Consider the following 13,613-nt stretch of genomic DNA (forward strand, 5'->3'; position numbering starts at 1 on the left):
AGACAAGACTTGAACTAAGTAGAGCTATATTACTGAATAAAGTACTTGACAAAGTAAAGTACTAAATAAAGTAAATGCTAAATAAAAGATTACAAAGGAGCTATACCAGACCAAAAGTCTCTTCTAGACTCTAAGGCGAGCTCTGCTCTACTCTATCACTACTAGTTAGCTAATACTTCTAAGCTACTACTCCAGAGAGCTTCTTGGAGAGCTTGAAATGCTTGAGTGATGATCTCCACCAAGCACCACTGCCCCTTTTATAGTGTGTAGAGGGCAGGGTGCTACTTGTAGGCAGCAATGAGGCGGTGGAGAGGCAAGGGCATGGGCCGACCGTCCACTACACCACCTTTGCATCCAACGATGAAGGATGGCCTCTGGATGGCTGTTGCATGCAGGTAGGTCGGTTGCTTTGGCTGGTAAGGCGTTAAGAAGGTCGATTTGGCCCCTCCAAGTGGATGGTAATGGGCCCATGGATCCAAGGTAGCTCAACTTCCACCTTTGGATCAAACCGACATGGATCAATGCTGGTGAGGTAGTGTGGTGTCCTTCCCGCAGATCAGTGACATGGCAAGGTGGGTGGGGCCATCGGGTGATGCCACCTAGCATTGGCCAATGTGGCCCTATGGGTCCACGCCCCCCTGCCATGTCCACTTGCCTTCCATGCATGTCTTTTGTCCATTTTTGTGAAATTTCCTACATACAAATAATTTTTTCCAAGTATAAGTGGAACTACGTGAACTATAAACATAAAATGGTAGTTGTCATGTTGTTTTACCTTGGTTTTAGGTGGAATGTTGATGGTAAAAATGGGTGTTAGTGACCATCAACATGCTACCCCAAGCTACCCCTTTGCTCGTCCTGAGCAAAGATGTGGAATATCATTTAGTAATAGGCAATAGTAACCATAGCCGGTGTAGTAATGTGAGTATCATCATCATAACCATCAAGTTTCCATTAAGTTACTCTATATTACCGCTGCTCAGTCAAGTTCTCACTATCTAGGAGAGACAGCAATTCGAATCGATTCCTACCTAGCTGGAGAATTTATTCCTAACACAAACTGAGGCACACCCCGCATAGGTAGCCTCAGGTCACATTTGGTATAATTCAGGACTAACTCGCTGGTCCAATCAGCGCCGCACCCTCAGAGATTCTACCAATCTGCCAGGAAGATTGGGACCCAGTCCCGCCCTTAGACTCACATCATTGGCTCTCCGCACATCCTTACTGTCTCCAGTGTCCGCACTTTCACTTATCGGGGCCCGGCCTTAATTGAGCTACTCGGCTTCACGGTCGTATCACCAGATCTGGCCAACTAAGTGCTAGGCATGTGTTCAACATGACATGAGGAAGTATAGTGAATCGGTCCTTAATCGACATATACATGGATAGATAGGCACCCAAGACCTCTATGCCTCGTTGCTTCTCTATCACGATCCCGCCTGGTCTCCTTTATTCATTGACACATGGTTATTTCCATGATAGCAAATATAGCCAACCATGCATTAGTATCCACCTATATCTCATAGGTGATAAGAAATCACCCGACTTCTATCGGTCTAAGCATTGCTAAGCAGACATTCGATCCTGGACCTACATAGGGTTCAATGGTATATTTCAGGACAAGGGAGTTCTATGCATCAAGTGGTTCCAATCAACTCTTATAACTAATGCATCAAACATAAAGGACTCAAGTGATATTTGTAAAAATGTAGGAGGATTAGAATGCTCCAGGGCTTGCCTATGATCCAACATTAGGTCAGTGTTTGTTAGATGACACTCGCTTGGCAAGCATCTCCCATATTGGCACATGCTTAGTCCTTCCATCTTCGGGATAGGTCCACTATACACCATCTTTAGGTTCGGCTCCAACATCACATCCTTCACGTGGTTCATCTAGCATACCTAGATGAGATGCAAGATGCAAGTGCATGAATATGAAGAATAGTAATATGAGATGCATCACATAATAGCATTTGAGGCAAACATAAGATCTTGCAAGACATAGGCACCTCGAGTTTTTTTAACTAAACATCACATAACCTATTATAGAGGGATAGCAAGCATATTAGTCCCTGGCACACAAGTGAACTTAAGTTCAGATATTGTATCCATGCATCGATAAAGAACTAACCGACATGTTTAGCCAAAACAAGAGCAAGCTAAAGCAATCACGTAGCACATGTATAGAAATCTAGACAGCAGCACAACCGTCACTTGTTTTAACCATAACAGGAGATATAATAATCCAACAAGGGTGACACTAGACTTTCTATAAATATAATGAAATTATCTAAAACTTTTTTATTCATTCCAAAAGCTAATTCATAGGTTAACATGATCAAATATGCCAATATCTCAGGTTTGTACCGATAAGGACAGAAACCTGACATGAACTTCAAAAATGCATAACTAGAGTTCTAATCTTCCAACAAGAATGATCCTTAACTTTATAGGAATCTTATAAAGTTATCTACAACTTTCTTATTAACATCTTTAGGTGATTCAACAGTTATTTGGCTATAAACACACAAAGCAACAATTCTATCCCAAACATAGACATAATCTGACATGCAACTTAAGACAGCAATAAGTTGAGTTCTAGCTTTCACAACAAGGTGACTCTAGACTTTTTAGAACTCTTAGCAAACCATGCACAACTTTGTTATAAACACCACAAGCTAATTCCAAAGTTAATCAAGTCAAACATCACAAAGAAGATATCTCTGTCCAGATTAGGACAGAATCTGTCACTTCACTTCACAAGCTCATAACTGGAGATTTAGACCACCAAAAGGGGTGATCTTTAACAATTTGGAAAGCTCATGAAAAGCACTACACTTCTTCTATTATCACCAAAACATGTGAGCCAAACAATATAATCATTCGGATCTGTCCTAGAGGACATGCGAAAACCTGACAACAAATTTTTAAAATCTATAGCTCCTAAATTATTAGGCCTATGGTCATGAAAATTTAACACAAGCTAGATTATGAAGTTACCTACAACTTTTGTATTCACCATATTCACAGAAAACATCACTATCACCACAAAATTAATTGCCTAACCACAACTATACATGCAGCCATTTCAACACGTATGCGACAAGGTTCTTCATTTAGTTCTTTAACAAGGTAACATATGCATAAGTTAAACACATAGCTCACAACTACTATGAAACTAGTTAATATCATTGGTTCTATGTAACATGAAACACCCTAAACACTTTAAGCAAGAATTCAAGCAAGGATGAAGAACTTGCATAAGCAACATAATCACTAGTTGTTATATTAACATCAGAGCATACATATAACTTATAGTTGAAGCTTACCCACTACTTATCATAACTTTGCATCTGATATCATCACTTAACAAGATCTATTAAAAGCATCACATGACTAAATTGCATGCATCTACTAGCGACCTTTCATTATCCAATTATATACTAAAACATATATATTAATTATAGGTGATGTGACAAACACCTCATTTGGAGCTGATATTTTAATGGATGAGAGATGTTATCAAAACATGGCTACTGCATGAATTTTACATGCTCAAGTTTTATAATTTCATTACTATGAAAAAGACAAATTGCTATTGTGAGAAAACATGTAAAAGCAAGATAAATCTAAAGACCATCATTTTCTATAAACACATAGCTATATTATATGTTATTATAGTATCACAACATCATACAAAGGTAGTGGAACCAAATTTTCCATTTTTACACCTACATAAAAACTATAACTTATTTAAAACCATTTAAAGCTATTTATCAAGGCTCTGGATCATGTGGAAACCATGTTCCTGTGCAAACTTTGGAAACTATCGATCTAGACCACGGGCTGCGCATCCGATGGCTAGAGATGGAGGTGGGGCTTTTTTGCACTTAAACGCCCGCCCCCAGCACTGCTAATCATGTTGTTTTGCAAATCACCCCCCAGCAAACAGGTCTGTGTCGATAGTTTGCCGTCGTTTCGTTTCTTGTCGTTTCATTTTTCCTGGGCGCCGGCGGCGACCACGAGCTGTTCGGCGAGGCGGGCAGGACGAGGACGGCATCGCAGGCATGCCACCACCTCCTGGCTCCCGGATTCACTAGACGCCGACGTTGATTCGCTAGACGTCGACGCGAAGACGAATCAGGACGACACCCAGACTAATCTGAATCAGTTCGTACGTGAGTATCCTCCTATTCTTACGTGAGTCCGGCATCGAGTCGTTAGCTTGTTCATGTCATACGTGAGTCTGATGCTCATCTCATACGTGAGTCTGTAGGCGGAGGAGACTCGTCAAGAGTTGCGCCGTGAGTCTACGCCGCCGCTGCCATGGAGTCCGGCGTGCGTGACGTTGCCGTTGATGCCGTCGTCGCCGTTGATGCCGTCATCGCCATTGATCCTCTCTCCGTCGAGGCCACCGCCATGGATCAGGCTTTTGATGCCGTTGTCGCCGTTGATCCCGTTTCTGATGAGGATAATGCCGTCAACGACGCCGGAGTTGGAGCCCACCTTGAACATCCAAGCACACCACGGCCAAAATCTTTTCCGAGTACAACACTAAGTTCCAAAGAACATTTGAAGCCAATGGTTGGAATGATCTTTGATACACTCGCAGATGTGGAGGAATTTTACAAGTCGTATGCACATGAAGCTGGTTTCTCAGTTCGTGTTGGTCAGCACAAGAAGCAAAATGAGGAAATATTATTCAAGAGGTACTGTTGTTCAAGGGAAGGGTATAGAAAGGAGAACGTAACAAATGTTAGTGATGATTCTGGGAAAAAAAGAAAGACACATAATGTGATGGAAACCAGATGTGGTTGTGAGGCACATATTGTCGTCAAGCTTGGTAGCGACAAGAAGTATCGAATATTTTCAATGGTTGAGAAACACAGCCATGGTTTTGTGTCGCCAGATAAGAGGCATTTGCTAAGATCCAACCGTAATGTCAGTGAGAGGGCAAAGAGTGCTTTGTTCAATTGTCATAAGGCTAGCATTGGCACCTCACAGGCATATCGACTTCTCCATGTCAGTGAGGGTGGGTTTCAGAATGTTGGGTGCACACTGATGGATTTGAAAAACTATTATCGTGACCTCAGAACCAAAATCAAGGATGGAGATGCACAAATGTTTGTGGCACAACTTGAGCGAAAGAAGGAAGTAAATCCAGCCTTCTTTTATGAGTTTATGGTGGATGAACAAGGACGACTTGTTCGCGTATTTTGGGCAGATGCTTTATGCAGAAAAAACTATAGTGTTTTTGGTGATGTGGTTTCGGTAGATGCAACATATACCACCAACCAGTATAACATGAAATTTGTGCCATTCACTGGAGTTAATCATCACTTGCAAAGTGTTTTCCTTGGGGCAGCATTCTTAGCAGATGAAAAGATCGATTCATATGTATGGTTGTTTAACACCTTTCTTAAGGCTATGGGTGGAGTAGCACCTCATCTAATCACAACCGATGAAGATGCGAGCATGAAGGCTGCTATTGCTTAGATTCTGCCAGATACAGCTCATAGACTTTGCATGTGGCATATCATGGAAAAGGTATCTGAGAAGGTGGGGGCCCTCTATAAGAAAAAGATGAAAAGTTTTGGGAAAGACTAAACAAGTGTGTTTGGGGGACCGAGAATTTAGATGATTTTGTGTCACAATGGAATGCTATCATAACAGATTATGAACTCATGGGAAACGATTGGTTTTCCACTAGGTTTGCCATTCGCGACTCATGGATTCCGGTATACTTTTTGGACATACCTCTAGCAGGAATGCTTAGGACTACATCACGATCGGAGAGTGCAAATTCTTTTTTTAACCGTTTCATACATAGAAAGTTGACCTTTGTTCAGTTCTGGCTAAGGTTTGACACAGCTTTGGAGTGCCAGCGCCAAGAGGAATTGAAAGCTGACAATACAAGTCTTCACACCACTCCTAAATTGATGACACCATGGGCCATGGAGAAGCAATGTAGTCTGATATATACACATGAAGTTTTCAGTAAATTTCAGGAACAAATCTTAGCTGCAAGAGACCATTGCATTATTCAAGGTATTTCAGAGTGTGCAGATATAAAATGTTTCACCATCAGCAGCCAAACTGGAAAAGATCGACTTGTTCAGATGAACAAGTCGAACATGTTTGGTAGGTGCTCCTGTAAATTATATGAGTCTTATGGCATCCCATGTCGTCATATCATACAAGTGCTTAGAGCCGAGAAGCAAACTGAGATACCATCGTTATATATAATGAAGCGATGGGAGAAAAGATGTAAAAGGTGTGTACTTATTTTTTCCCTCTCTGTTCACCTATATTTTCTGTTTTGTACAATAGTCTTGATCAGATCTTCAATTTTACAGGGAACTATTCTTTGATGAGGAAGGTAACCTACTAGATGAAAAGCCTAAAGATCCTATAGAGGTGGCCATGCGGAAAAAGATTTCAGAATCACGCAACAAGTTTGAAGATCTTATTCAAATGGCCAAGAGCTCTGAACAAGGGATGGACTTTTTATATTCTAGTTTATCCAACCTAGTAGAGCCTCTCCAAAAGATCATGCCTGCTATGAGAGTTGAAAAACAGGATGAATATGAATCTTTCCTTGGTAGTAAAATTCCAAAAGAGGTCGATATACATCCACCAAATGATGTCAACTCGAAAGGGAGATGCAAAAGAATTAAGAAGAGCAAGGAGACGAAGGAGAAGAAGGCTGGAAGTAAGGGTAAAGGTAAATGGACGTGTCGAAAATGTAAGCAAGAAGGGGATCATGATGCACGTAATTGCCCAAACAATGTTGTTGGCTGATATTTCAATTGAACAGTTTACTCTTGTGCTTCTTGTAAACACTGCAATGTACTTTGGATTTTGAGTTCACTGCAATGTACGACTGTACCATGCTCCTTTTTTTTTAATTGCAGTTCGAGTGTACCTGCAATATGACCTTGTGGCTGAAGCCATAGTTCAGAAGAAGAATTTAGTTAACCACTTTCTGTGAACTCCTTTTGAAATGCACAAGATACTAGTTTATTTTCAATTCTGTGACTCAACTGAACTGAACTCAACTGCATGAAAAATTGCAAAGCACTTTCGGTGAAAAAAGAGACTGAAATTGCAAAGATACTAGTTTATATACTTTGTCATCTTCTATGAGTACATTCAATTTCAAGAAGTACAGTCAGACACACTGTAGAACCTAGTGTTCATGTCAATGATATTCAGAGCTTCAGAGTTCAGACCATCTCGTCCAGCGAGACTCTCTCCCGCAGGTAGCTAGCGTTGGCGAAGCAGATGGGCGCGTCGACGCGCAGGACGAGCACCCCCGGCGTGGCCCGCTCCGTGGCGTACTAGTCCATCCTCCGGTACGCCGCCGCGGAGCCTGGCACCTTGCCGAGGGCCGTGCTCCTCGGGCGCGCGACGGAGAGCAGGACCCGGAGCACCAGCACGACGTCCATCCGGCTGCGCTGGGTGAGAGTCGCAGCCAGGCGCGCAGGGAACGGCGGCGGCGGAGAGCGGCAAGGCGGAGGGCAGCCCGCCGGCGAGTCGCGGGCACGCGGCGGTGGGATCTCGCCTGCGTCCGATGGAAAAGACGAACGGGCCGGGCGATAACACAGACCTGTTTGCTGGGTGCGCTGCGATTAGAGGAGGGGTGATTTGCAAAACAACATGATTAGCAGTGCTGGGGGCGGGCGTTTAAGTGCAAAAAAGCCCCACCTCCATCTCTAGCCATCGGATGCGCAGCCCGTGGTCTAGATCGATAGTTTCCAAAGTTTGCACAGGAACATGGTTTCCACCTGATCCACCTAAACAAGATAAATCAACACCTCTTTCATGATACATACAATGAGCATGAAATTTTTACCACAAGACACACATAGCAATAGTAGTCTACCATAAAATTTTCACAGCAATTGGATCACAACAACTTTAGATATGAATTTGTTCCTAGAAAACCCTAATTATCATAGATAAATAAAAATTGTGAAAACTTTCTACTAAAAGATATCATATTATGTCTCTACTATGTAGATCTATTTCCAAGGATTCCAAAAAGTCCTCATTTGCTATTTTTGGATTTTTCTACAATTTATTAGGATTTTTCAAAGCTTCAGCCAATTAAAAAGGAATAAAGGAAAAACACATTTGCACAGAGGACCCTGCAAGAAACTTTAATTAAATTAAGCAAACAAGTCCTAATAACACTATTTGTATGGGTCTTGGATTCTGCACTTAACCCCCTAGAAGACTCCCTATTTATGCGAGAAGCTCCCTCCTCTTCTTCACCCGGCCGAAAGAAGGGTACCTCATCGGAGCTCGTGATTTCGGCCGCCATGGTGCTCGTTGACGGCGAAGGAGGGTCCTGGAGCATCAACGTTCCTAGCCGCACCTGTAGGATGTCCAATCATGGATAGACATGGCCGGTGGAGGGCCGGACACGCGAGCCAACGATGGTCGCGATAGCCTCACCGGTGGTAGCCGCACACGGTGGTGGAGGTGTTCGGAGGAGAGGCGCGGTGCACACGGGGCAGGATTGAGGAACACAAAGGCGAGGCCAGTTGGGACAGATGAGGCTTGTAGTAGCGGTGGCAAGCTCGGCTCTAGAGTCAGCCATGGTGGCGACGGTGGTAAGCTCTGGCGGCGCCAACTAGGGTGTGAGCACATGAGGTGGAACATGCTGTCATGAAGGCGGTGATGGTGGTCACGACAGTGGAGGAGGTGTAGAGGGGATGGGGGCACGGGCGGCATCGAGCTCTGCTCCAGCATCCATGGTGGGCGTGGCCACGAGCGATAGAAGTAGAAGTGCTAGCAAGGGAGCAATGTATGGCGATGGAGCAGGCGGCCGTAGAGCTGCGCAAAGGAGGAGGAGAGGGAGCAGCGCCTGCGGACAGTAGCTCGGGCTCTGCCCTGGTGGCTCGCCATGGTGGTAGTGGCCATGGAGGAGCGGCAGCAATGGCGAAGAGCGAGAGAAAGGGAAGAGAAGGCGAGCGCAAAGTGGAGCTCGGTGCGGTACAACATATGGCAACAACGCAGCTTAGGCAGGGCGTCCCCAACGGGTGGAACAGGGTGGGGTGCGCAGCTCTGGCACGGAGGCCACATCCTGGACATGCATCGTCCTTTGAGACAATTTCCTAAACAGGTGGCGGTCAATGACGTGGGTAAGGAGGGCGCCGTTTTTGGGCTAGCTACTGGCCGTTTTGGACCTTGGGCCCAAAAGCAAAGTTGCAGCCCACCTAATGATCTACAAAACTCATTAAGGTTACCTAGCCATTAGAGCTCTCCATTAGCGCCTAATGAAGCCCAAAGTTGACAGTGTCAGCGACTAATCGAGGATTAAGCATTTCTCTGCTTGAGCTCGAATTACATGGTCAAATTTATTCCAACTTTTTGTATGTCCAACTTTTATATTTGGCTCAACTTGAGTTGCTTAACAAAAATCCGAGAACGTGAAACACCAATGTCAATGACGATGAATTCTGAACTTAGAATTATTTAGAGCCTAGAAACAGCAGATGATTCCATCTTGAGTCCTCTATTTGAGCCACTTAGGAGTTGAATCAGGTCTTGGTCCAAAAATAAAGTTTATTGTACTCCACTTGAACTTCAACTTTTATTAAAGGTCAAACTTCATATCTAGTACAAAAACCATTTCTTCATCTTGGTCAAAGCAGCATCTCGTTAAACCCTAGGAATTTGGTTTTTTGACCAATTGAGGCCTTTTCTTGACATTTGCTCAGCACGAACCCTTCATGACTTTTGTTGTAGAGTTCAATTAGAGTCATTTGGGCAAGGTATCAAGGTTTGGTTGATGACCTATAATTCCATTCACTTAATAGTGCAATTCAAGCAAGAATGTAACCCATCATTTCATGTGACTTTTTTTAGCTCCAAACTTCATGAAACTTTTTCACTAGTCAAGATGGATGCATGTTGATGTAATATACATGAAATAAGCATGTTTAACATTACTCTTGCATAATCTTAACAAGGGTACACATGTAAGTAAGGGTGTGTTGTCCAAGTTTAAGTTGGAGCTCACTCTTGTAGATTTGATCTTGACACCTTCATCACCACTTAACATGTCATGTTTGAGCTCAAACCCATTGCTTAACTGGTGACAAACACCTGGGGTGTTACAGTATCAATATATGTCTCTTATGGAGTAGGGGTGCATGAATATGAAATGGGTGGTTGCATACTTCTAGTGTAGAAGTAGCATATATATGTGGAGTGTACGTGATCTTGATCAAAAGGTATGACAAGCTTCTCTACTCAGATCAACAAGGCTTGACAAAGCTCAAAACAAACAAGCAGTTTTTTTGTGTAGGCTTATCATATCGGTAAACATGTATTTGACTCTGGTAGGAATTTTTCACCATTGAGAAACTTCTAGCAAGAGCTTTTATCATTTTGTAAAACAAAACTCCAGATCGTCTCAATTATTCCTCTGCCAAGTTAAAAGAGTTACTCTAGCATTGCCACAACACATCTCACAAAAGCCTAGACTTGATTCTAGCATTTGCAACCCACAAAAGCATTCAACTTAAGATGAACTCTAATTTCACATGCTCACAACTTGAGAAGTAAAAGGGTTGTATAGCAAGCTTTTGCAAAGTGTCAAAGAGCAACTATTCATCATTTTCAAGAGGAATCACACATCAACTTTTTTAGAGCAAGAGTGATTAAGGCAGTTTTAATGATACTCCTCTCATCTTCTACATTAGTTAAACATAATCATTTTTATTGTTATCATTATTATCACACGATCATTATTTTCTTTATCATTGTATATATATATATATTTCTCGATATAAGGAACTGATGCAAATAAAAGAGAGTGTTCGAATGATTTCATACCTAAGTGGGGGAGGCTCTCCCCCAAGCTTGCCTTTTGCGTAGGTTGTAGTCTTCTTCTTGGATGGCTCTTCTTTGATTCTTTCTTTATTTATTACTACTACTATGATAATGCATTACTACTAGACCTATTTATTATGAGTTTTTTATATTATTGTGAACTTATTCTAAATGCTAGTACTTTCTAAGTACCTTTATTGAAAATGTAAACATGAGATGCAACTAATAATCTAAACATGTGATGCAAGTTTGGAAAGGGAAATATGCAAATGCAACCTATACTAAATGTAATGAAAATGCTATCAAAGCGTACCTTCCAATGCCGACTCACGACTATTCTTCCTTGTGTGGGGGTTCTTCTTTCTTGTATGGGAATTTTTCTTCCTTATTTTCTTCAGAGATGTTCGTAGGATCAGGTGATGATGATGTAGAGGATGATTCCTTCTTCTTTTGCCATGTCCTTCTTGGCATTGGCTTATTCTTACTAGGCTCTTCCTTCTACTCAGTTGGTTTTGGCTTTCTAGATTTCTTCTTCTTTGGCTGCTTCTTCCTTACCTGTTTCTCATCAAAGATTGGTTTTCCAGGGGCAAAAGCAAATGTTTCTTCCTTTCCAGCAAAGTGGAATTGAATTTTTCTAGATGCCACATATATACAAGCATTAGCAGTATTGAGGAAAGGACGACCAAGGATGAGTGGTGTATCCTTGTCATTTCCCATGTCTAATATCATGAAATCAGCGAGGACATAAGCATCTCTAATTTTGACCAAAAGGTCGGTGGCTACAACTTCTACGTAGCGAACTAATTGATCAGCTAGTTGCAAATAAACAGAAGTTGGAGCTAAGTCTGTGTAGAACAAGTTTTCCTAAGTTTCTTTAGACATTATGTTCACACTAGATCCAAGATCACAAATTGCAAGTTGAAAAGTATGAGGACCAATAGAGCAAGTAAAGATAGGACTTCCCGGATCACCTTTCTTAATAAGAACTCCCCAACCATCTAAACCAAAATCATACCTTGATGTGATGAGGTTGGCAGTCTCCATGAATTCTTTAGGCTTGCTAGGTATTCTTCCTTTCTCAAAAGATGAGAGAGCACCTGCTAATTGTGCTAATTGGGTTTCTAGAATCTTATTGAAGCTAAGTTGATTCTTTATAGTGGAAGAAAAATCATCCAATTTAGCATTTATATTTTCCAACATCTTGTCATTAGCATGGAGTTTCTTATTTATACTATCAATCATTCTACCTTGACTATAGACAAGATCCTTAAGGAAAGGATAATTATTACCTTGATTACTCGGGTGTTGCGATGAATAATTATTGTAATTATTATCTCCTTGGTTGTTGGAGTCACTGATTCGATCCTTGATTTTGAGGAAAAAAACCATTGTCTTCATGGGTCTTGGGGCAGAGGTATCCTAAATGTCCGGTCTCCCCACAAACTTCACAAGTCATGTGGGTGTCCATGGCTTGTACAGTTTCTTGGGCACTCATCTTCTCACAATTTTTGAGTCTCTTTGTGAGTAGATCCATCTTAGCTACAAGCATGTCAGCTTCTTTAAGAGAATGCATACCTCTTTTGTGGGGATGTAGTCATTCATTGCTCCATCCTTGGTTGGAAACCATCTTCTCGATCAATGCCTTGGCATCTATGACATTAAGCGAAAAGAATGCTCCTCCTACGGCAGCATCTAAATGGCTCCTATCTTGCAGGACTAAGCCATGGTAGAAGTTCTAGATCAAAAGCCAGTCTTCCATAACGTGGTGTGGGCATGCGGCGACATACTCTTGCATTCGTTCCCAAGCTTTGGGAATTGACTCATAAGCTTGTTGTTGAAAGCTAGAGATTTTGTTGCGAAGAGCATTGGTATTACCCATTGGGAAGAACTTAACTAGGAAAGCATTGGAACACTTGTCCCATGTATCTATAGTGTTGCGTTAGAGTAGAACCATTGTTTCACTTTTTCCAATAAGGAGAAGTGGAAAAGACGGAGATGTATGGCCTCTTGGGTCACTCCCTTAATAGTAAACATGCAACAAAATTCCAAAAAGTGTTGGAGATGCGCATTAGCATCCTCGTGGGCTTTACCACAGAAAAGACTAGCTTGCACCATCGTGATCAATGCAGGCTTAAGCTTGAAGTGAGTGTCTGCATTAATGACATTGGGACTTGTGGCTATGTTAGCAGCCGAAGGCATAGAAAACTCACAGATGGTCTTGTTGGCCATAACCGTGTTAGGAAGAGGAAAGGTAAATGAAAGAATGGGAAGGGAAAAGATGGTTGCTAGAATGGAGGCTAAGAGCCTAGCTAGCAGGACCTAACGACAGATTGCTTACATGCACCAATTGCCTTCCCCGGCAACGGTGCTAGAAATGCTTGTTAATGGTTCATATGTGTATATAGGAAAGGGGATTCCGCAAGCGCATAGAACTATCGTGTAGCACTTCGCTTGGTGAGAACCAAGGGTCAAATTTATATTTTTCCCAAAGAAAGGTGGATGGGCATGTTTGGGAACTGTGGTTAGGTAAGCTATGTAGGTGTGTTTAACAACACGGGGTTGATGGAGGTAAAAGGTAAAAGGGTATGCCACAACAAACAACAGTAGCTAGAAGTCTAGTGTAGCTGAGTGGAAGGATAGAGCAACTCATCTTAAGCAACAATGGTAAATTAATGACAATAAGATCATCCTTAGTACGAGGGGTGGACCTGCCCTAAATTCAATTAGGCACAAAGCACAACGAGCCCTACATTTTAATAACTAGA

General features: G+C 42.2%; 1 pseudogene; it reads left to right on the top strand.

The window, feature by feature from the left end:
• The first annotated feature begins 4,329 nt into the window (after window positions 1-4,329).
• LOC136491623 (protein FAR1-RELATED SEQUENCE 5-like) lies at window positions 4,330-6,804 on the top strand (annotated as a pseudogene).
• The last annotated feature ends 6,809 nt before the right edge of the window (window positions 6,805-13,613 follow it).

The sequence above is a fragment of the Miscanthus floridulus genome, chromosome 11, assembly GCF_019320115.1.
Source record: "Miscanthus floridulus cultivar M001 chromosome 11, ASM1932011v1, whole genome shotgun sequence".
Classification (NCBI taxonomy): Eukaryota; Viridiplantae; Streptophyta; class Magnoliopsida; order Poales; family Poaceae; genus Miscanthus; species Miscanthus floridulus.